Source organism: Mus caroli, unplaced genomic scaffold, assembly GCF_978045245.1.
Source record: "Mus caroli unplaced genomic scaffold, Mus_caroli_1 scaffold_14, whole genome shotgun sequence".
NCBI classification, from domain to species: Eukaryota; Metazoa; Chordata; class Mammalia; order Rodentia; family Muridae; genus Mus; species Mus caroli.
The window spans coordinates 69,957,259-69,980,985 of record NW_028227269.1 but is presented as its reverse complement, the minus strand read 5'-3'; positions in this window follow the sequence as shown (position 1 = coordinate 69,980,985).

The following is a 23,727-nucleotide window of genomic DNA, read 5'->3' as shown; positions in this document are numbered from 1 at the left end:
GGAACCCCAAGGACCTGTGAATATGACCTTCCTTCAGAAATAGGGTCTTTGTCAATGTAATCAAGTTAAGATGATAGCATATTAGATTGCTGAAGCATTAAATCTAATCACTAGTGTCCTTCCAAGAAGGGACACTGAAATACACACAAAGAACGCCAAATGGAGTGGAAGCAGAGAAGGGGGTGCTTCAGCTCCATGCTGAAAACCTCTACAGATTGCTGGCCAGTACCGGAAGCTAGAAAGGAACAAAAAGGACTTTTGCCTAGGGCCTTCAGTAGGGGGCCAGCACTTTGATGTCACACTCCCAACCTCCCAAACTGTGAAAGAACAAACATCTATTCTTCTATGCAACAAGTCCTGACAGACAGAACACAAGGTGGAGATCATGTAAAATATCAAATAAATAGATAGATGGATAGATAGATAGATAGATAGATAGATAGATAGATAGATAGATAGATGATAAAGGAAAAAAACAAAAGAAGCATAAATGGAGAAGGCCGAAGAATATATATCCATAATTTATATCAGATTTATCAGATATAAATCTGGAAGGTCACAGAAACAAATAAGGACATCAGCGATGGCAGCAGCCTCCATCTAAGAGCCCACACTGCATCCTAGCATTGTGCTCTGGGTTCTTCCTCGGCTCCCAACTGCAGGGTGGGTTTTCTTAGCACCAAGATGAGAAAATCATCTGCGGGACATTCCATAACTTAGTAGAGGTAGCGTAGGATAGTGAACAACACAGCTAGACTCCAACCAGACCTGGCTTGCTCAAAAGCCTTCATCTTCCCCAGGTTATCACTCAGCCTTCTGATAACACAAATGTGCCAGGAGAGGAGGGAGACAAACCAAATAGATATTTTTTTAGAAAAGCATATGAATAACAAATTGCAAGAAAAAAAAAACCTAGGAAGAGTTCCATCATTCTAACCAACACTGAAAGAGAAGAAAATGGTGAATGGTGGCTGCCTTCTTCTTCTTCTTCTTCTTCTTCTTCTTCTTCTTCTTCTTCTTCTTCTTCTTCTTCTTCTTCTTCTTCTTCTTCCTGCTCCTCCTCCTCCTCTTCCTTCTCCTCCTTCTCCTTCTCCTTCTCCTCCTTCTTTTTTTATGAAGGAGAGACAATCGGAATAATTGTCTCCTATGTTGAGCATTTGTACATCTTGTTCCACTGCCCCACAACCCTTTCTTCTTCTTCTTCTTCTTCTTCTTCTTCTTCTTCTTCTTCTTCTTCTTCTTCTTCTTCTTCTTCTTCTTCTTCTTCTTCTTCTCCTTCTTCTCCTTTCTTCTTCTTCTTCTTCTTCTTCTTCTTCTTCTTCTTCTTCTTCTTCTTCTTCTTCTTCTTCTTCTTCTTTCTCCTTCTCCTTCTCCTCCTTCTCCTTCTTCTTCTATTTCATCTCCTCCTCCTTCTCCTCTTTCTTCTCCTTTTCCTTCTTCCTCCTCCTTGTCCTCCTCATTGTCTTTCTCCTCCTCCTCCTCTTTCTCCTTTTTTTCCTCCTTTCTTTTCTTGTCTCTTCATCTTAAACATATTGTGTGGATGCTCAATAAATAAGCAAGGCATGTGTGGGTAGACACAGCATATCTGGATGAACTGGGAAGCAGAAGGACAAACCCTTCCCAGCTGGCCTTCTTTGTGATGCTACAAGCAGCAGTGGTGAGAGACAGCTTCAGAGGAGTGCTGGGGAAAATGGCATTTGTGGGAAATAAATTAAAGTGAGTCTCAAGTCCAAACATTTAGCATCCCTCACTCAATAAGAACAGATAGCTGGAAAGTTACTTACTAATAGTCTCTGTGAAGGGCACTGAGCCAAGAAGGCTTAAGAGCTGCAAAAGGAATAAAGCTACTTTGTTAGAAAAAAAAAAAAAAAAAAAAAGGAAATAACTGATACTGACTTATCAAAATGAAGGATGCTTTGCTGAGGTCTGTGGCAGATAACTGAATTTTCTTTCATTAAGAGTATATATATATCAAGAAGGTGGACTCCAGAAAGTCAAATAACCCCATTAAAAAATGGGGCTCAGAACTGAACAAAGAATTCTCGCCTGAGGAATACCGAATGGCAGAGAAACACCTGAAAAAATGTTCAACATCCTTAATCATCAGGGAAATGCAAATCAAAACAACCCTGAGATTCCACCTCACACCAGTCAGAATGGCTAAGATCAAAAATTCAGGTGACAGCAGTTGCTGGCGAGGATGTGGAGAAAGAGGAACACTCCTCCATTGTTGGTGGGATTGCAAGCTTGTACAACCACTCTGGAAATCAGTCTGGCGGTTCCTCAGAAAATTGGACATAGTACTACCGGAGGATCCAGCAATACCTCTCCTGGGCATATATCCAGAAGATGTTCCAACCGGTAAAAAGGACACATGTTCCACTATGTTCATAGCAGCCCTATTTATAATAGCCAGAAGCTGGAAAGAACCCAGATGTCCCTCAACAGAGGAATGGATACAGAAATTATGGTACATTTACACAATGGAGTACTACTCAGCTATTAAAAAGAATGAATTTATGGAATTCCTAGCCAAATGGATGGACCTGGAGGGCATCATCTTGAGTGAAGTAACACAATCACAAAAGAACTCACACAATATGTATTCACTGATAAGTGGATATTAGCCCAAAACTTAGGATACCCAAGATTTAAGATACAATTTGCTAAACGCATGAAACTCAAGAAGAATGAAGACCAAAGTGTGGACACTGAGCACCTTCTCAGAATTGGGAACAAAACACCCAGGGAAGGAGTTACAGAGACAAAGTTCGTAGCGGTGATGAAAGGATGGACCATTTAGAGACTGCCGTATCCAGGGATCCATCCCATAATCAACTTCTAAACGCTGACACCATTGCATACACTAGCAAGATTTTGCTGAAAGGACCCAAATATAGCTGTCTCTTGTGAGACGATGCTGGGGCCTAGCAAACACAGGAGTGGATGTTCACAGTCAGCTATTGGATGTATCACAGGGCTCCCAATGGAGAAGCTAGAGTAAGTACCCAAGGAGCTAAAGGGATCTGCAACCCTATTGTTGGAACAACATGATGTACAAACTAGAACCCCGGAGCTCTTGTCTCTAGCTGCATATGTATCGAAAGATGGCCTAGTCAGCCATCAATGGAAAGAGAGGCCCATTGGACTTGCAAACTTTATATGCCCCAATATAGGGGAATGCCAGGGCCAAAAGAATGGGAATGGGTGGGTAGGGAAGTGGGGGGCGCTATGGGGGACTTTTGGGATAGTATTGGAAATGTAATTGAGGAAAATATGTAATAAAAATATAAAAAAAAATGGGAAAAAAAAGAGTATATATATATATATATATATATATATATGAATGACCGAGCTGATGAAAGCCCTCCTGACTTTGGAAGGATATGAGAATGCTGTGACATGTTTAAAAACTGATACAAAGAAAACTTAAAGGATGAAAGGAAGCCAAATCTGTATTTTAAGAAAAAAAATTCTCCCAGCTGTGGTAATATAAAATGCTGAGAGAACTGGGGAGAAGAGGCCTGGAGCCAACACACAACAATGAGAAATGTTTGTGGCAAAGTCAAGTGACGAGAAAAAAAGGGGGAGCCAAGAAGGATGGACTTTCTTCCTGTGGTTACTCAAGTGTTCAGAACCAGAGAACATAATGAGAGTTTGGAGGACACGAGGAAGACTAGAGGGCAGGGGGCTGTGTGTAAAACCTGAGCTGGAGAGCAGGCTCAACAGGTAAGAGCACCTGTTGCTCTCCTAGAGGACCTGAGTTCAGATCTACAATCCTTATCAGGCCTCTTAGACTTATCTGTAGTGGCAGCTCCAGGGGACCTGGCTCTCTTTTCCGCCCTCTATGGGCACCAACAGACATGCTCCTGCCAGTGATTCCTGCCCCACAACACACACACACACACACACACACACACACACACACACACACACACACACACAAATAAAGTAATACATCCTTGAATGTTAGACATGTTAGAATGTTAGACACAAATAAATATAAAGTAATAAATCCTTGAATGTTAGACCCCAGCTCCGAGTTTTGGGCTTTCTTAGAGTTCAACTTTCCTCTCCCCCCCCCCCAACATGTAACTGTATCTGTATCTGCATCTCCCTCCCTCCCTCCCTCCCTCCCTCCCTCCCTCCCTCCCTCCCTCCCTCCCTCCCTCCCTCCCTCTCCCCGTTCCTTCCCTCTTCTTTTTTTCCTTTCTAAGTTTTACATAATTTTCTTAACCTCCCTGTGCCTCAGTTTCTTTTCAGGTGTAAAAAGAAAGGAAAGACTTTTATGTGGCCTCACCTTCTCCCAACTGACGCTCTTGCAGAGCAAATCAGTTGAGTGTGGTAAGTTTTCATTTGAGCTCTAGCTCGTGGGGAAGAATCTAAATGTTCATCATCATGACTGATTTTGTAAATTAACCTTGGGAAATATAGACCAGATAGCCCTGAAAGAGAAATTGCCAACACTATATAAGGATGTGTCTAAAGGGTGGGTGTAAAGGAGAAATGCAAAGAAAGAGGTGGGTCAGTGCTAAGAAATAAAAGAAAAAATAGCTCTTAAACAATCTATTAAATAAATTCAACTAAAAAAAATATATGGATTGCCCAAGCTATGAAAGGGAAGGTCTCTGGGGTGAGGCAGACTCTTCTTTGAGGTCCCAGCGAAGACAATACAGCTGCCTAGGATCCAACATTCAGTGGCACAGTAGAGAGGGCCATAATGAGGCTCTCAATGAAATAATGAAGCCTAATGACAGCTGATTTAAGACAGAGGAAACACAGTGACAATCTGAGGTCACATCCTAAACACACATCTATAAAGGGCAGTTCAATTACAGTATCTCTATATCCTAGACCCCTGCTAAAAAGAATATAATGGTTGTATATGCACTGACAAGGGGGAGTCCTTCACATGATGTTTAATGACAAAGTCCAGAACACCATACATATTAAATTACTCTACTTTATGAAAACATCTTATATGATTATATGTACATAGCAGAACCAGATACAGTAGTCTAGAAGATGAGGTCTGGGTGCTGAGTGGCTTTCTTTGTTTCTTTGATTACTTACCTGGAAATTTTTGCTTCTTTTAAAAATTGTGTTGTAGCCGGGCGTGGTGGCGCACGCCTTTAATCCCAGCACTCGGGAGGCAGAGGCAGGCGGATTTCTGAGTTCGAGGCCAGCCTGGTCTACAAAGTGAGTGCCAGGACAGCCAGGGCTACACAGAGAAACCCTGTCTCGAAAAAACCAAAAAAAAAAATAAAATAAAATAAAAATTGTGTTGTGAATTCAGGACCCTGTTCAAGCAAGCAGAGAGCATGCTTGGTATACACAGGACCTGGGTTAAATGTCACTACAGGAGAGAGAGAGAGCGAGAGGAGAGAGAGAGAGAGAGAGAGAGAGAGAGAGAGAGAGAGAGAGAACAAAAGTAAAGAGTAAAAAAGAGTAGCAATTTTTTAAAAAGCTTGCAGGTCTACTACTTAAGTAAGTAGCCTTGAAAACTACTTGTTTCTCTATGCCTCAGTTTACCCATCTTTAAATGGCTAATAATCTGACATGGCTTCAAGGAGGTCACATGTAATTATCAACAGTGCAGATAGATACATGACACTGGGAACCAGGTTTGCTATCCAAAGCTCTCCAGGTCTGTACTACCAACCCTCTGTGATGCTTGCTAGCTAGCTAGGCTTTTGGCACAAACAGGAGTCATTTCAGAGAACTGAAAAACCCAAATGGAGAAAAACAGAATTCATAATTTGTCAAAATGAAGAGAGCCTTCCTGGAATTCTTACAGTTTTTGTCTCTCTGGGACAAACTCAGAAGTGTAAGATTCTGTAAGGTTTTAACTCGAAGCTCAGTCGGTGGCTCAGCCAGCATTCTATTCAGTCTCTGGGCTTTTCACTGTTGAGCCTTCTGATCCCAGACCAAGCTGTGCCTTTAGCTTTCCTCTTGCACTCTCAGCCCAATCCTATTTCTTTATAAAGTATGCTCACCTGCTCATTTCTTGCTGTTAGGTCTGAATATTTTTAATTAATATTATAAATGGAGCGTTTTTCCCATTACGTTTTAAATCTGATCTTTGCATACAAGGAAGCTATGAGGATGAATCCCACCAGATACTAAAATGTTACCCATGGAGCTAAAGGAATTAGAAGTAGTTTATTAAAGAAAAAAATGAGTCGATTAAGCATAGACTAGAGAATATAAAAATAACTTTATAACACATATGGGGATCCAGTATATTACAATCAGAAGGGAAATGAATTAATCTGTACATTACAATGCAAAAACTAGTTATCAGTTTAGATAAATATAGATCCCCATCCTCTGGCTTTACAGTAAGCTAATCTAGATTAATTAGAGACTTTGATAAAACTATTAAATCAGATTAATGGGTGACTTAAAAGATAATGCTATTATAGGAATAGATGAAATTTAAAATTCATTAATTTTAAGTGATGGTAAAAAGAAATGGTTTCGAGGCAATACGTATAAAACTTAGACTCTATAAAGGAAAGTTAAATATTTATGTAATTAAATCATCTGGGGGGGCTGGAGAGATGGCTCAGTGGTTAAGAGCACTGACTGCTCTTCCAGAGGTCCTGAGTTCAATTCCCAGCAACCACATGGTGGCTCACAACCATCTGTAATAAGATCTGATGCCCTCTTCTTGGCTCTTTTCTAGGTAGTGGGCCTTCATGAGACATTGTCATGAAGCCATAGGCATCTCTGTCCTAATAGCCTTTTCATGTAGGGTCCTGTTTTATATTTGGAATCTCTCTCAAAAGGCTCTACACACACACACACACACCACAGTAATCAAATAACAAAATATGTCAGTCCTGGTTTGCTTTTCTGTTACTATGACAAAACTCTGACCTAAACCAGCTTGGGGAGGAAGGGTTTGTTTTAGCTTACAGTTTACAGTCTGTCATTGAAGGAAATGGAAGTGGGAGCTAAAGGCAGAAACCTGACATCATGATTGGACACACAGGCCACAGAGGAGCATGCTTACTAGCTCATGTCTCCCTGCCTTGCTCAACCACCTTTGTTATCCCAGGCCTATCTGTCCAGGGAAGGCACAAGGCTACAATTGCTGGGTCCTCCTACTTCAATTGTCAACTAAGAAAATGCTCACAGACATACATGCCCACAGGCCAATCTGATGAAGGCAAGTTCCCAACTGAGATGTCCTGTTCCCTGGTATATGTAAGTCTATGTCAAATTGACATAAACTGTGATGCCTTCCTACAAGGAGCGGTCTATCCCCTGCTTCCCATGACGAAAGTAATTCACTGGGCAATACTAGGAAATTTGATAAAGAGATAACTTAATAATTGTCAATATACATAGCCCCACCACTTACTACTATACTTATATAAGTTAGGCTATCCATAAAATATACACACTGATGTTTCTCAAATTACAGTAGGGTTACTTCCCAATAAACCCATCATACATTGAAAATATGTGGAAAAATGCACTTACCAGATCCAACCCCTTTGAACCTTGTCACACCTTGGCAACATAGCACACTGTACTGTCACACCGTGTGATCATAGACGACTGGGAACTGTGACTGCTGCTGTTTAGCATCCTAAGAGGACAGTGCACTGTGCGTGTCCCCTTTGAAATCTATAGAGTTAGGAAAATCCTTATTTTGAAGTAACAATATAGGGGGACATCTATAAAATTTACATGAGAGGTAGTGTATATTGTATGTGTATAGTGTGTGTGTGCATTTGTGCACTTGTATGTAGTAAGAATCAATATGAACCTATGTTTAGTCTATGGTGGTCTCTCAGGTATCTATTGCTTCCCAATTAAAACAATCCCTTTGGAAAGAGGAGAGAGGCCAATATGATTCAGGAAATAAATGAAACTCAGAAAGCTCCTGAAAGTTATGAAACTTGCAAAGCCCCTCTCCAAGGCTATGAAGCCAGTTAGCAATGACGGGGGAGAGAGAGAATGCTCTCCAACCAGAGCTGATACCTTCAGGCTGTGTAAAGAACTCAAGGTGTACACAGTCCATGCATCATCATGCATACTGGGTTGGACGTCAGTGGTGCAGTGGCTTCTGAGTCACCCATGTCCCTGCTACCCCATAAACTCGCAGGTTCACTGAGCTAGACTTGAGTGGAATCGTGCCTTTGGTCTGCTGTCCAGCACTTACCTGGGGTGAGTAGACGCTGACTCACGTCTCCCCAGGAAAAGCCTCATAAAAAGTGTTGAGTACTTTACATGTATTGTTTTCTTTAATTCTCACAATCATGGATTAAATTAACACCATTATACATCCCATCTGTGGCAGATTAAACCAGGCCACAAATTCTTTGGCATTCCTTCTGAGACAGTGTGAGAGAGAGGTCATCCGACTCTCCGCAGGCTCTAGGATTGCTTTGGTGACTTCATAGGGAGGTGATGTAGTGCTAGTTTCCAGGCCCAAGCCTTAGGAGCATCCTCCTCTGGTACCCTCACTCTTGGACCCTGAGCCTTTTACAGTGGTTCTCAACCCCTTTGGGGATCAAATGGCCCTTTCACATGGGGTTACTTAAGACCATTGGAAAACACAGATATTTACATTACAATTCATAACAGTAGCAAAAATCACAGTTATGAGGCTACGACAAAATAACTTTATGGTTGGGGGTGTCCACAATGTGAGGAGCTGTATTAAAGGGTTGCAGCATTCAGAAGATTGAGGACCACTGCTTATGACACCACCTAGAAAGATGCTCAGCCCAGCTTCTAGCCAATCTCCAACAAAGCGCCAGACAATGAGAGAACTCTTCCTGGATCCTTTAGAGCTAACAGCTGCTAGCTGAGTACCACCGAGCATGAGGCGTACCAGGCAAAGGAGGTCTGCCCAAATGCCTGGCATACAAAGTCATGCAATTTAGTACGGTGGGTACTGTGTTATTCCATTCAGTGTTTAAGTAATTGTTACACTGAAGCATGTAACTGGAATTCCCATCTCCCAGATGCAAATCACAGTGAGTAAAGTAACTCTTTCTGGATCACACACCTAATTAACAGCTGATATTCCAACCGAGGCAGCCTGACTCAGAAGCCTATAATCTTACTACTCCATTGAATTCTTTTAAAATGATAATGAACTTTTAGAGAGAGAGAGCAGCGATAACATCTTGATTCTCCTTAGCAGCTACTCTAATTCCTAACTAATGAAGAATCTGTGCCCAAGGCCTATGCTTCCCCTCCCCCTTCTATTCACAGTTACCTATTCATGCATATTTTCACATCCTTCTGAATTTTAAAACGTGATAAGTTCCTCTAATGGATTTGCCTGCATTTAGGACAGTGGGGGAGAAATCCCCGTTTCTCCTCTGTCCTTAGTGTTGATCATATCAGCTAATGCTGGGTAATACCAAAAGGGCAGACTAATTCTGGGCTTCAGGAAGTTGATTTCTATGGCATTAAATTCAGCTTAGCAATTTTTCAAGGAAGCAGAGGCCCTGGGGGCTTGGAAGTTTCTATGATAAGCTATCATGCCATCTATTTCATATTAGAATGAATTATTTCCCAATGAGGGGAAAGGGGTGGGCAAAGAGATGTGATGACCTTCTTTTCAGACAAATAGATCTGTACCTATAAACTTTCTGGAGCCAAAAAGGTCAAGGGTCAAAGACCCAGAGGAACAGATCAAATCAAGGGATATAGACTAATTAAAGACTACAGCAATGTGCACACTGTATAGACACTATTGTTTCCAAGACATAAGAAACAGCATTATATGTGACATCAAAGGAAGCCAGATTTCTGTGTGTTATTTTGTTGCTGAAGGATGTTTTCGAAACAAAGGGGTAACAGCTGCATGGCCCAGCCTAATTTTCTGAGGGTTGCCTTTAAAACATTTATCTCTGCCTCTTAAAGATTCATCATATTAAAGGACCCAAAGGACAAACAGGCAACATAAAGTTCATGAGCAAAGCATTCCTAAATATAGTCATGTAATTAATTCTTAAGTTTGTGAAATCTCTGCATAAAACACAGAATTCTGAGACTTTAGAGATTAACCAGTCAAATGATTCTTAAGTAGTAATGCTCAAATTCTTTTCCACTAAAAATAAAAACATGCATCAATTGTGATGCCAACATTTATGAGGTCCTGGGTTCAATCTCAAACAACAGGTGAAGCATTCATCCTCTAAAAGCCTCGGGTGAAGAGAAACATTCTAGACAGGAAAGTTGACTTCACTGGCGACATCTGTAGGCTGTTAATGTCTTAGTTACTCCTTCATTGCTGTGAAGAAACATCTTGACCAAGATAACTCTTATAAAAGAAAGATTGAATTTAATTGGGAGTCTTGCTTAAACTTTTAGAGGACTAGTCCATGAACATCAAGGTGGGATGCAGACAGGAATGGTGCTGGATCAATAGCTGAGAGCCTTACATACTGATCTGCAGGCAGCAGGGAGGGAAAGAGGGAAGGAGGAGGGAGAGAGAGAGAGGGAGGGAGGGAGGGAAGGAGGGAGAGAGAGAGGGAGAGGGAGGGAGAAGGCAGCAAAGAGAGACTGAGGCAGAGTAAGCTTTTGAAACCTCAAAGCCCACCCCACCACCACCACACCAGGTAACACACCTCCTCCAACAAGGCCACACCTACTAATCCTTCCTAAACAGTTCACCAGCTGGGACTAAGCATTCAAATAGATGAGCCTGTGGGGCCGGCCTCATTCAACCACCACAGATAGGTTCTGGGTCACTTGTGATAGGAGGTCCAACACTCCCTCTTTGAGTAGTATCTACCACTTTGAGACTATAGGAGAACTGACCTGCTGTTGGAACCTCTATCCCCAAAGGTACCCGCTTTCCATTCTATGGCATTCCAAGCCGTCTGCACCCCTGTGTGCACAGCCTCCACTTCTTTGGAGAAAGTGTGGTCCTTCGGTTGCTCTGATGAACAATTCTGCTTCTGGAGATGTGCCTGACTGTCTCATTTCCAAATCACCTCTATCAGATCCCATCTAATATTTGGTGCCAAAACCCAGGAAGGGTTTGAGGGTTCTATACCTCAGCTTCTCGCTTTCTCTCAGGGCAACCATTCTTTCTCTCTTTTCCCACCTCCTTCTCTTTCCTGAGACCCAAATCATTGAAAGCAGGAGTACTCGCCAAGCTCACTACAGCTTAATGACTAACAGTCACGACTTGAAACCTTAGGGTTTGGTGGGCCATGTAAACTCAATTTGGGTCTTTCCCCCTCCTCTACCTTCCTCTATCTTTCTGTCTTTCTGTCTGTCTGGCTTCTGTCTTTCTGTTCTTTTGTCTTTCTGTCTGTCTTCTGACTTCCAGAGCAGACGTTCTTCACCATAGCTTCTCTCTCCCCAACTCTGAGAGCCCGCCCCTTCTCTTGACTGATTTCCACCCTCTTCTGTGAATTAGGCTCACTGAGCCTGCCTCTCTCCGATCCTAGGTGGTGACTTAGGGAAGAACTGTAGCCTCCTTCTCCCCTGCCTTCCTAGATGGGTTCCAGACCGCCTGTGCCCTTTGGCACGCCTAAAATTAAACTTCAAAACTTTGGGTCTCTCTGACCTCAGATCCACCACTCTCCTTTCACTCTCCATTAATATCTGGTCCGTATATCAAATGGACAGCAGCTACCTGTGGCCTGAATTCAGTACTTTTGACTTCTAAACCCTCACAGCCTTAGAAACGTCACTAGACAAAAGGTCTAAGACCTTCAAGCGTCTTTTCTGGCTTCACCAGACTCTTCTCCTCAGCCCTTCATTTGTGTACTTCAGGCTTCATCAGCTCAAACTTCTAGATCCAGTTCCCTGAACTGGAAGCCCCCTCCCCACCAAAATCAGAGCACATTAAGTTATGTTAGGAAATTTTCCTGTGCTTTTTAAGCTGAGCTACTGGCTCTGTCCGGGACTTGGCTTTTCCACTCCAGACTCAATGTCCTCCAAACTCCTGACCTCAAGTCGGCCCCCTAACACCGTGACTGGAAAAAGGAAAGCAAACAGCCTAGTTCTCTCCCCATCCTGGAACTGGGTCAGCACCATTCCTTAGGAAGTTACTCTTCTGGAATTCTGGGAGAAGCCTCCTGTTGTGGTTCTAATTAATCCATCACCTTCTTATGGGCTCAACTTCTTGAGCTATGACTATAAAATTCCTTCCTGTGTTTTTATTTTGGTATTTGGCTATACCTGCCTAGGCCATTGGTACCATTTTGTCCTCTATCCATAGAACCCTAACTAACTAAAGTGTCTTTTTAAAGAAAAAGATGTAACAATCCACATTTGGTTTATAAAATAGGAGATTTCCCCCCACCCCCCAGGGATTCATACCCTGATGAGGGATGGGTTCACTTTACCATGTAGCTGAATTCCCCCTTGAACAGTAAGCAACCATGTGGTTTGCTGCCATCTTGGCTGGGGGACTTCATCAAGGTAGGAGCAACCATGTGACTTAGATGCCATCTTTGCCAATGATATCATAAAGAAGGCAATGCCATGTGACTTCACCACCATCTTGGCTAAAGTTGCTATATGCACTAGCCAAAATGGCAGCATCAATAAAACTTCATGGTCCCGATGAGTTCTCTGGGGATCTCTTTTATATTACTAAGGATCAAATATGTGACCTCCAAGGTATTTATTTTGTGACCCTATGTTAGGCATTGGTTCTAATGCTGTCTCGATTCAATTTGGCTCCCAAAAGGCCCCCAGCTGGACTTGATTGGCAATAAAGAATTGCTATACAGACAGTGGTTGGGCAGGTAGACTGAGGCAGGAGCTGGAGATTTGTGCGGGCTGGAGACTGGAGAAGGAAGAGGGAACATGGCCATGACTCAGGGAAGAAGGATGGGATGCAAGAGCTGTGGGAGAGAGAGCCAACCAGCCATGTAAGAATTCAAGTAAGTGGCCACTGGCCACTTCCCAGATTGGGCCTGGGGTAGCAGGGAACCTTTAGGAGTCTCAGGAGTACTGCAGGGGAGCATCTGCTAGCAGGGAAAGGTTTAGGAGTGTCCAGCCTTTGAGCAAGTCACAGCCTGTCAAAATTGACTGGTGTGTGTGTGTGTGTGTGTGTGTGTGCATGTTGCATTCTCAAATCCAGATTGCTCCTGGACAGGTGCAGGCGTGCGACCCTTCCGGGAGCCAGAGTGGCTTAGCCCTTTACTGCTACAACTCTAATGCTTTGTTTTGTTTTAATTTTGATATAAATGATACATTTATTTATAGGTGTCTGAAGAGAACCTAAAGACCTCTCCCTGGCCACAGGCCTACAATACTGGCATACTGACAAAAAAAAAAAAGGTAACACTTTGAGATGCATAGGTCCCAAAAGAGACTCAAGGAACAAAGTGTCAAGTGCTAGACAAGATGTCGCCAGTAAGGGGCTGCTATGGCAGGCTCTTCTGAGTCTCAGTGGCTGTTATTTCTGTCTGGTATCTCCAGCTCCACTTTTCTCTAACTGAGATTAAAATGTTCTTTTGCCCCTAAATGTTCATTTATTCTACACATTGTGCCCTTCCCCCAGCCTTGAGCAGGCTCAATAGACCTTAAGTGTTTACCACAGTTGCTCTTCCTCGGATCAGGTGGAGGTCCTCCGCCTTGTGGCACCTGCAATTTCCTACAGGATCAGACTGCATGCTGAGCTTGCTTTACAACATAATCCAGCTGAAACAAAGGATGGGTCTGTGGACTCTCCCTATATAAACACAGTGCTAAATATTAAACGCTGAGCCTTGATCAGAAACCTTTGTCTTGTCATTGTCATCCTTCTCTCACCCGCCTGTCCTTTTTCATTTTCAGTCTCCCTTTCAGGTTCCCCGTTCATCCATGGCTGCTGGATCGCTACAGCACGTCTCTGTTTTGCTTCTGGCCAATCTAACAATATGTTTACTAAAGATCTCTGTGTTGTGTTCCTGTCACAATTTTAAATATATATATATACATATATATATATATATATGTATATATATATATAATATAACCCCAACAAGAAATAATGTACAAAAGCTTAGTTTATTAAAATATATAGTCTAGATAACTATGTATATCCAGACTGTCTGTCCACATCTGATTATAGTTTATTTAGGTTTTTTTTTTTAACATGATGTATTTTGTATACCAAACTGATATAGAAATAAATGCTTATGAAAACTTAAGTTGTTAACTTGGCCCAACTTCATTTTGTTCAAAGTAAAATTAAAATTAAAAAAATAATAATGATGGCTAACTGCTGGATTTTCCTTTATAAAAATTATCAGGAGTTTTTACATTTAAACTTTTTATATCTGCTTTTAAGATCAAGACATACATAACTATACAATTCTGACCAAAATGTTATTTCCTTGATCTTTATCCCAATTCTGGTTCTACGGGATAGTCCTTACAGCTCAAGGTATAAATCAACCTCGATGGATGATGGCCTCTACTCCAGGATACAGTTTTCCTATTGGACAATCGCCCTTCCTTTAGATAGCAATAACCTATGTCTGTGCTTTTAAGTGTGTTTCATATAGAAATGAATTGCAGAGAAACACAAGCATTTTAAGGGTTTTGGGGTGCACTTTTGACCACAATGGCCTCTTTAAAAATAAATCAGCAATATTTTTTTCTAGATCCTTGCCTTATTTAGGCCTATGTAAAAAGAAAAAAGAAAAACTAACAAACACCTAGTATTTGTTCCTTAGAACACAGGGTCTCTGTTCTTTTATAAGTTAAACAACTGCACCATCATACCTTCAGCTATACCAGACTATAATGATCCCAGTGGGACTTACTAAATGTTAATATGTCAGAAAAGAGATAAACAGGTCATCCCAGCCAGTTTTATATAGAGGGGGGAAAAAGGCAGAGAGAGAGAGTGTGAGAGAGAGGTCAATGAGACTATAAAATGTCCTCATACATACTGAGGAAAGGCTTTTCAGTGTCACTGCTTCTGGGTCCCCTATACTTCCATCAGTACCCCCTTTCCAATCTCCTGTAATAAGCCCAATAAGCTAGCTGTGTCCCCAGGGTGAGCTTTTCTTTGTCATTGGGACTTATGAAGACAGAATAGACATTGCCTAGGAAAGCCAATGCTAAGAGGACCTGCCACACACTACATAGCCACACACACACACACACACACTATATATATATATATATATATATATATATATATATATATATATATATGAACTTGTCAAGATCTGCTCTGAGGTTTGGTAAGCTAGGCTACAGAAAATTCCATACTTTTCCTTTGATACGTTGGGCTTGCTAGAACATACATTCAGACTAGTACTAAGTGCTCCCATCTGTGAGAAAGAAACATAATACAGTTGACCAGAAAATGAGCATGGAATCCACTTTATCAGCATTTTTAATATAGCTCTTAAAATAGTATCTAAATATAGGCTTCCCACACCAAATTGGAAACAGATGTGCATCCATGTCACATCCTGGTGCTTGTCCATTTCCTGATGACCCTCAGACTTCTGGAGTGGACTTTTATTTTTCTTCCCCTTCACAGAATTCTGATTTACACAAAATTTAACCACCTTTTTCTTCATTCACTCAAGATTGGGGGGGGGGCTGTTTATTTGTTTGTTGTTGTTGTGGTGGTTGTTGTTGTTGTTGTTTGCCACAGTGGTAAATATAGACCACTCTCAAAAAGTAAAGTAAAAAAATCCCCTACTGGTTTGGAATGAGTGCCCACATTTCAAGCACTGATATATAAGTGGGAACCTAAGCCCAGTGCCAGAGGCAGCCCAAGAGCCGTGCAAGTGTCCATTTCATCTTCCCAAACTGGATGGTCAACAAACAGAGCTTCACGCGGCAGAATGCGGATGATGACTGGGCTGGCCTAATGTGGCCTAGCAAAGAGCCAAGAAGTCATTAGCCAGTAAGAAGGTGAGACGTTAACACAGGATAGCGTCAATGTGAGCAATGTCGGCCTGGCAGGACTCCCCTCTCTCTAAATGACTCTTTCTTAAATGCTTGAGAAAAGACTTTGGCTTTCTTCACTGGGCAGTCACTGTCCTTTGGCATCTTGTTTATAGTCTGTTAACAGGCTTTCATTTTCCCTCAGACATCTTTTGAAAAAAATAAAATAAAAGAAGAAGAAAAGAAAAAGAAGAGGCCATCTTCATGACCCCTGTACAAATATCACAAATTCTAATTATGCAACTACAAACCAAGGAATTTTGCCGTAACATCTTTATGATGCCTTCTTAGAAAACCATTAATAAATCAGACCCTTTGAGGGGGAATGCATTAGGAAGGTTGTTAAAAAGGAACCTTTGATCAATCTAAGAATTTTTGACAACACAGATAATCATCTTCTAATGGACTTCTTTTCGAAATTCACGTCTTTAGGATAGATTGCTTTTAAAAGGGGACACCTATAATTTTGGTTCATCAAGATCTCAGACACTCTATTTTAAAGCAGGCTTTGGGAATATCAAAAACAAAATAATATTAGCATTAGAGTGAATTTTGGTTTTTAAATAACAATGGGAAAATACAGTTGTGTTGCTATAGACCAAATGTGATCATAGGAAAATGAACTATAGCTCGTCATTCCTCATGGTTAACTTAATGGTGATTTTTTCCCCTTGCACTGTGATTAACCAACATGTTTGCACCTTCACAAACTAAAAACAAATTCAGAAATGACAAGGAGTAAACTTCCCACTGATGGGATTGTGATCAGATAAAGCAGTCACTGCACAGACAGAGCTATGGGTTTTCCTTTAAAAGTTGACTGGAGTTACCACGTGATCCGCAACACTGCTTGCTAATTGTCAGAAGAGATGAGATCAGGGACTGAGCAGAGATTTACCGGCCGGTGTTCAAAATGGTGGTATTCAAAACAGCCAACAGGTAATGACAACCCAAAGTCTATCAACATTTGAATAAAGGAAATCTAATAGATATAGCACACACATACACATACACACACCACACAACATACACACACACACACACACACACACACACACTGTCATACTATTCAGCCTTAAAACAGAAGAAAGTTCTAGACAAGGAAGGTAGCTGAGAAGTAAATTGTCAGTGTAAGAGTTTGTTCTCCAGTGCTGAGGTTGGGTTGGGGGATAAAGAAATTCTGACTCAGGCTGCAACAGGGATGAATTTTGAAAACATTATATTGATCAAAACAAACCAGATACCAAAGGACAAACATTGTGTAATTCAACTCATTTGAGTTACCTAGAATAGTAGAGTTTAGACAGACAGACAGACAGACAGACAGACAACACATAGATGCACACCGAGTACTGGGGGGAGGAACAATGAGAAGTTCCTACTTAATGGCCCCAGAATTTAGGTTTTCAAGATAAAAGAAAGAGTTCTGGAGCCAGACGTTTGATAGGCACCTAACAGTGTGGATTCACTTGAAGTCACTGTGTACTGTAAAATAGTTCAAATGGAAAATTTTATATTTATGTGTATTTTACTGCAATCTTTTAGAAAGTGTGGCATTTTAAAATGAAAATTAGTGAGTTTTGAATTAGAGCTGTCTGAAAAGGAAGCTCACATCCCCAAGAGTGGTGCCAGCCCCGCCCCACGTAGCCAGCTCCAGATCATAGTCACTCGTGCTGTCTGGTGCAGATCGAGTCTCCAACCCAGGAAATGGTCTCATTTTCTTTTATCCTGGTGGTTTGGGTCTAGATCTACTTATAAAGGACTGCTTTGGAGTAATAAGAATTTAAGAGAACTTACTGTTTGTTTGTTTTTTTCCACCATGACATGGTCAGAACAAGAAACAAGACCAGTTGAGGAAACAAGAAAGAGAGTTCTAAAAAGCCAAGAGCATCATCTCCACCAGGGGTGAGCAGTCTAAACCAAGGGAGAGAGCTTGAGTGGGCACACAGTCCTAGGCTAACACCAGAGAAAAGAAAAGAAGGTATCATTGTGTAAAGTACCACACGATCCACACCTTTAATATCAAAGTTGAACCCACTCCACTTAACACTGTGTCTCGTAGCGAGAATTTTGGTTTCTTTAAAAACACAGAAATATTATAAGACTCTGTTTTCATTTTAATCCCAGGTGTGGGATATAGAGCTGCTTTAGACTGTCCATAGAAGCAGACTATGATTTGCCTCATGCTCTGGCAGGGGCATGGTTTTGCCAGCTGTGGATAGTTTCTGCAGCTGTATGGCATTTAGAGTTCTGGGGACTTTTCAGACAGTATATAAATGCTAGGGCCCTGAGAGGCAGGGTTGTTATTGGTTGGGTGTTGGTGGTCATAGTTTGTTAAGTAGTCATGTACAAAGAAAGAAGGGGAGGAGGAGGAAGAGGAGGAAGAGGAGGAAGAGGAGGAAGAGGAAGAGGAAGAGGAAGAAGAGGAGGAGGAGGAGGAGGAGGAGGAGGAAGGAAGGAAGGAAGGAAGGAAGGAAGGAAGGAAGGAAGGAAGGAAGGAAGGAAGGAAGGAAGGAATAATTAGATATCCTTACAGTGAAGATCAAATTTGCTCCAAGGAACTCAACTCCCCTAATCAGCAGGAAGTAGTCTAACTTTAATGCACCCCCTTCTCCCTCTATCCTTTTTTCTCTCTTTTCTAGTGTTAAGAAGTTGAAAGGGTGGAAGAAAAGGGATGGGAAAAAAGTGGAAGAAAGAAGAACCCACAAAGTAGCCAAAATACCAGCTACAGTGTAAGAACATGGGGCTACCCAAGAGCCATAAATTACATAGAAAATGAAAGTGCCAAGTTCTATGTTCTCATAGAGAAAAGATACAATGCATTCTGCAGCTACACGTGGAGCTGAGACTGACCCAGCAGCCGAGCACCTCAGAGGGATGTCGAGAGAGTACCTCGTAAATATGTCATCAGTCTACATTAGAATTGTAAAGCCACAGACGGAAAAGAAATTGAAAGACAGCGTCACATGTGGGATAATAGCATAGCAACAGGACGTATTATCAGCGCTATACGTTTGCACCTAAGTATATAAAGACTGTGATTTCCCAAGTGGTTACAGGTTGTTTGGATAAATTCTTTGAACAATCTCTAATCGAACAGAATAGTAGAAATGCAGCTGAAAACAGGGATGGCAAATTGCAGTACATGCTGACTTCAAACCCCCAGGGGTCAGAGAAAAATGAAGCTGACTGTAAAGATGGTGCCGGTCTCGGGATGTTATATGAATGGACAGTTTCAACTGTTCACAAACTATCACTCGGCACCAAAAATCCTGAATTATGTAAAAAGCAATATTGAACCAGTGAGCATTAAAAATAGGCTGAAAAAAATTCTGTGCCTGGTGATTACATTAAGCCTGGACTTGACAAAAGCCACCTAGGAGGTCCTAGCTTTAATAAACACAGCAGAAAATAGCAATTCCGGGAGCTAGACACAAAATAAGCAAGAACAGGTAATTCAGTAACTGACGTGTGCTTAGAAGAAGCTTCCACATCTTGCAGCACATGAATTTGATGTATATTATAGCTAGAGAAAGTACAGCAAGAACAAAGACAGTCCTCTGTTCTACAGTCGCTGGACATGGCTGGAAACAGATTAGTTCCTTGGCAAGCGCCATTTCTAAAAGAATAATCTAATTTTTAAATTTGGTGTTGAGAACTGTGAAGGTATAGAACTCATGTATGTATGTGTGTGTGCACTAACCCCGGCTGATCTTGAACTCGATACATTGAGTATGACTTTGAACATCTTTCCTCTTCCCATACTGGAATTACAGGTGTGTACCAGCCTGCCCAATTTTATGGGGTGCTGGGGATCAAACCCAGGCTCTATGGATGCTAGGTAAACTGTACTAATTGAGTCACATTCCAGTCCCATGTAATACTAAAAAACAAACAAAAAAAAAAGCAAAAATATAACCTTCAAATTTCACCCCAAATGCAATTATTAGTTTAAAGCAATTGCTTTGAGGAAAAGCAGTTTTAAAGCATGGAGCAATAACCATGTATTTTAACAAGTTGTCCTGGATAAAAATAACATAGTGGCTCCTGAAAAAACTATAAAAATAGTCCACTTAGGAAACAATATCAAATTATATAGAGGAGAGCATTATCAAACATTATTTGGAGCTAATTTTAATTTTCTTGGAGATAAACATTGTTACACAAATTTCAAACTATTTAAACAAAGGAAATTGATAAATTATCCAGTATCCAATTGAGTAGAGATATTTGGCAGAGGTTCTTTTCTCTCTGGTCTCAATAAAATCTTAAGTTGGATTAGAGAGCAAGGAGTCAGTTATTGATATCAGAAGTTCTGCTTTAAATAGACCAAGATTGTGCTCAGATACACAAAGAGCTGCAGGGATTGGCTCTAAAGCCAGAAAATTATAAGCTAGAGTCAGCTTAGAAAAATGCAAGCTACCATAGCATGAGAAAATAATTTGAAACTAATTTAATTCCATGAGAAAGTATGGCCATTGGAAATGCCAAGGAGACTCTATACGAAATAATAGGCAGAATATTAAGTAACTACTTCAAGTATGATAGGAAGGAAGAGTGAGCCAAAGCCTCCCGGTGCCATTTCGATTTGCTACTTAGGGCAGCCAGCCATAAGTAGATGCAAACGATTAGATAAGGTGAGATTGACAGGCCTTTCCTCACCCCCAGTCCAGCCATTTTCAGCTCAAGCAGCAGGAAGAGAGAAACACACACACACACACACACACACACACACACACACACACACACACGGCAGATTGCTAAGGCGGCTGAGCTGTTTCCACGAGGCATCTACATTCTATTTGCCTTAGTAGAAGGTGTGAATCTGTGGCTGATGATGATAACATGAGACAGGCTTGCTGGAGAGGCAACCCGGAGCCGGCAAGCCATCCACAGAGCAGCTCTGTCTCCTCCCGCGTGCAACCCAGAGGCTGAATTATGAGATCCTTCACACGCACCCAGCTCTCAGCCTCCATGTGGTTTCTTGCTCCTTAGCAAATAAGCTGCATTTAAACCAAAGAGCTTGCTGTAAACTTATGGAATGCATTACTCTTTGTGGGAGAGGCTGAATGCATGCATATTTGGGGGAGAAAACCTTAAACTCTTTGGGTTCTTATTACTAATTAACATACTCTTGGTGTTTGCAATTGTTAGACACTGTGCTAAGTACTTTCATAGATTATCTCATTCAATGCTTGGAAGACTTCCTCACAAGAGGCACAATCATCATCACCCCTGTATAGCCAGTCAGTGGTCTAAGAGAGGGATTTGGCTGTAGGGAGAGAGCTCAGTTGGTAAGGTACTTGCCTTACAAACAAGAAGACTGAAGTTCAATGTCCCAGAGCCAAATTGATTTTTGATTAAATGCCAGACACGGTGGCAAGCATTTGTCATCTACACACTGAGTAGGCAGAGACAGGTGGGTACCTGAAGCTCACTAGCCAGCCTAAGCTACCTGGCAATCTCCAGGCCAAAAACCAAGGTGGCACATGCCTGTGACCTCAGTATCCAAGGAATAGAGGCAGGAGGATCAGAACTTCAAAACCATCATCGGTTATATACAAATCTGGGACCAGCCTGAGCTACACAAGACTCTGTCTCAAAGGAAGGGAGGGAAAATGTCACCTGAGGAGCAAGAGCCAAGAGTACCCTGTGGCCCACACTTGAACATGCATACATGTGCACACACACCATTGCACATAGGTGGATCTCATGTTCATACAGAGACAAGACGGACACACAACTACTAAGTGGGACAATTCCTAGGCAAAGTTTTGTGCTGGCTAGTTTCATGCCAACTTGACACCAGCTACAGCCATTTTGGGAAAGGATACCTCAGTTGAGAAATGCCCCCAACAGATTGGCCAGTAGGCAGCTCCATTGTGCATTCCCTTTATGGATGATTAATGTGACCGGGCCCTAGTGCACTGCCACCCCTCGGCAGGTAATCCTGGATGGTATAAGAAAACAGGCTAGCAAGCCATGGGTTGCAAGCCAGTAAGCCATACCCTCCCGTGGCCTCTGCATTAGCTCCTGACTCCAGATCCCTACCTGGAATCCCTGCCCTGACTTCCATTCCTGATGGGACTGTGGTTGGCATATGTAAGCGGAAATAAACCCTTTCTTCCTCAAGTTGCCTGTGGTTGTGGTGTTTTTATCACAGCGATAGAAAGCCTAAGTAAGACAGTCTGCAACTGTCCTGGCCTGAGGACATAGCACACTGTCCTTTGAGAAAACATGTCAGGGGATGGGGCATCAAAGCTGTTATCATTACTGAACACCAGGTAGGCCGGGCACTTCACAAACAGCCCACTCAGCCTTCAGTGGCACTCGGAGACACGTGTCGTTATCCTCCTTTTGCAGATGAACAAAACACACTGTTCATCTGCAAAATAGCTTCTCAGTGCTATAACCACACCTGGATTGCTAACACCGGACATGTGCATTTGAGTCCAATCCTTAACACACCGGAAGGAAGATATACAACCAGAAAAACAGAAAAGTGTGCACATGTTCATATCCTCATGTCTTGTAGCTAACCACAGGCCAGTGGTTCTTGTGGGTTGCTTTTGAACTTAACAGCCCTCAACTACCCACCATTATCTGCGTATGCTGTGACCTTCCCTCTGGAGGGCAGGAGCATTTGGTATGGACTTTTAAAAAGGAGAAAACCATCACCTCCCACACCACAGATGCCAAAGAGGCCTCCTTGTTCTGTGCATCTTCTGGAGGTGTGTAGGGAGGATGGGCGGATGAACTAGGCTCAGCCAAGAGGCTGTTCTCTCTCAGAACTCTGAGCGTGTGAGGAAGGAAAGGATGGCTACAGACACATTCCGCACGGTATGCCCGGCCAGCTGTGCCGTAGCTCTGTCCCTTGATCTTGAAGCTCTTGTGGCTTTGCATTTTCCAAGCATCTCCTTCTTCCCGTTAGACATTTTAGCCCCAACTATTCTTACAGTGAATATTATCCTTGATTTAAAATAGACAGACTGCTTCTGTTGCTTGCAACACACAAGCCTGTGTGGCACTAGCCTGAGGGCAGAAAAGGACAGAGACATTAACACAGCATTAAAAAAAAAAAAAAAACCCACATCCTTGTCAGAAGGTTCTTCAAGTGACAGGCCTGTCTTCCAGCCTCCCAGACGCTCAAGCACCACGGCTCAGTGTCAGGACAAAGTCACACCTCCGTCCCCAAAATTCTTCCAGACCCTCCTTTGAACTCCACTAGCTTTAAACACAGATGTTCGGAGTCACAGTGTGATCACTGAATTCCACAGCCTTTTCTGTTTGTCTTGTAGACATTCGGCCATCCAGGAGGAAGTCTTTTGAGTGACAAGGTAATAAATATCTTTCAGCTATTGCACATACAGGAACAAAAGGTATTTTCCACTATGGCCATAGCTGCCTGGATGAAATGAGCGCATGAACAGCAGCTGCGTTATCTTAGCTTCCCTTACTCCTCTGCCCTTCTAGACGCAGACATGGAGAAGCGCATAGCCGCACACACACTGTCTGCTCAGCACCTGCTTTTCACTCATACCAAAAGTCAACCACAAGTCAATGCTTCTCTAAAAGGAATAAAAAGGAGCCATTTGAAGAACTTCACACCCTGAAATTTTATCTACATTGGGATGAAAACCACCCCGGGCTATTCTGAACTTTTCTTCCCACACATATACCTATGAGAACATGGAGAGATGCCCTGGACTGTGATGCCCTGGAAGGCAATGAAGCAGGAACTCTGAGCAAGTCTTGAAGAGAGCTGGGCAAAGTCTAACGGATGTCCCATGCAACCGCTGCAGGAGGGTCGGGGACAGAAACCCCAGGCCTTCT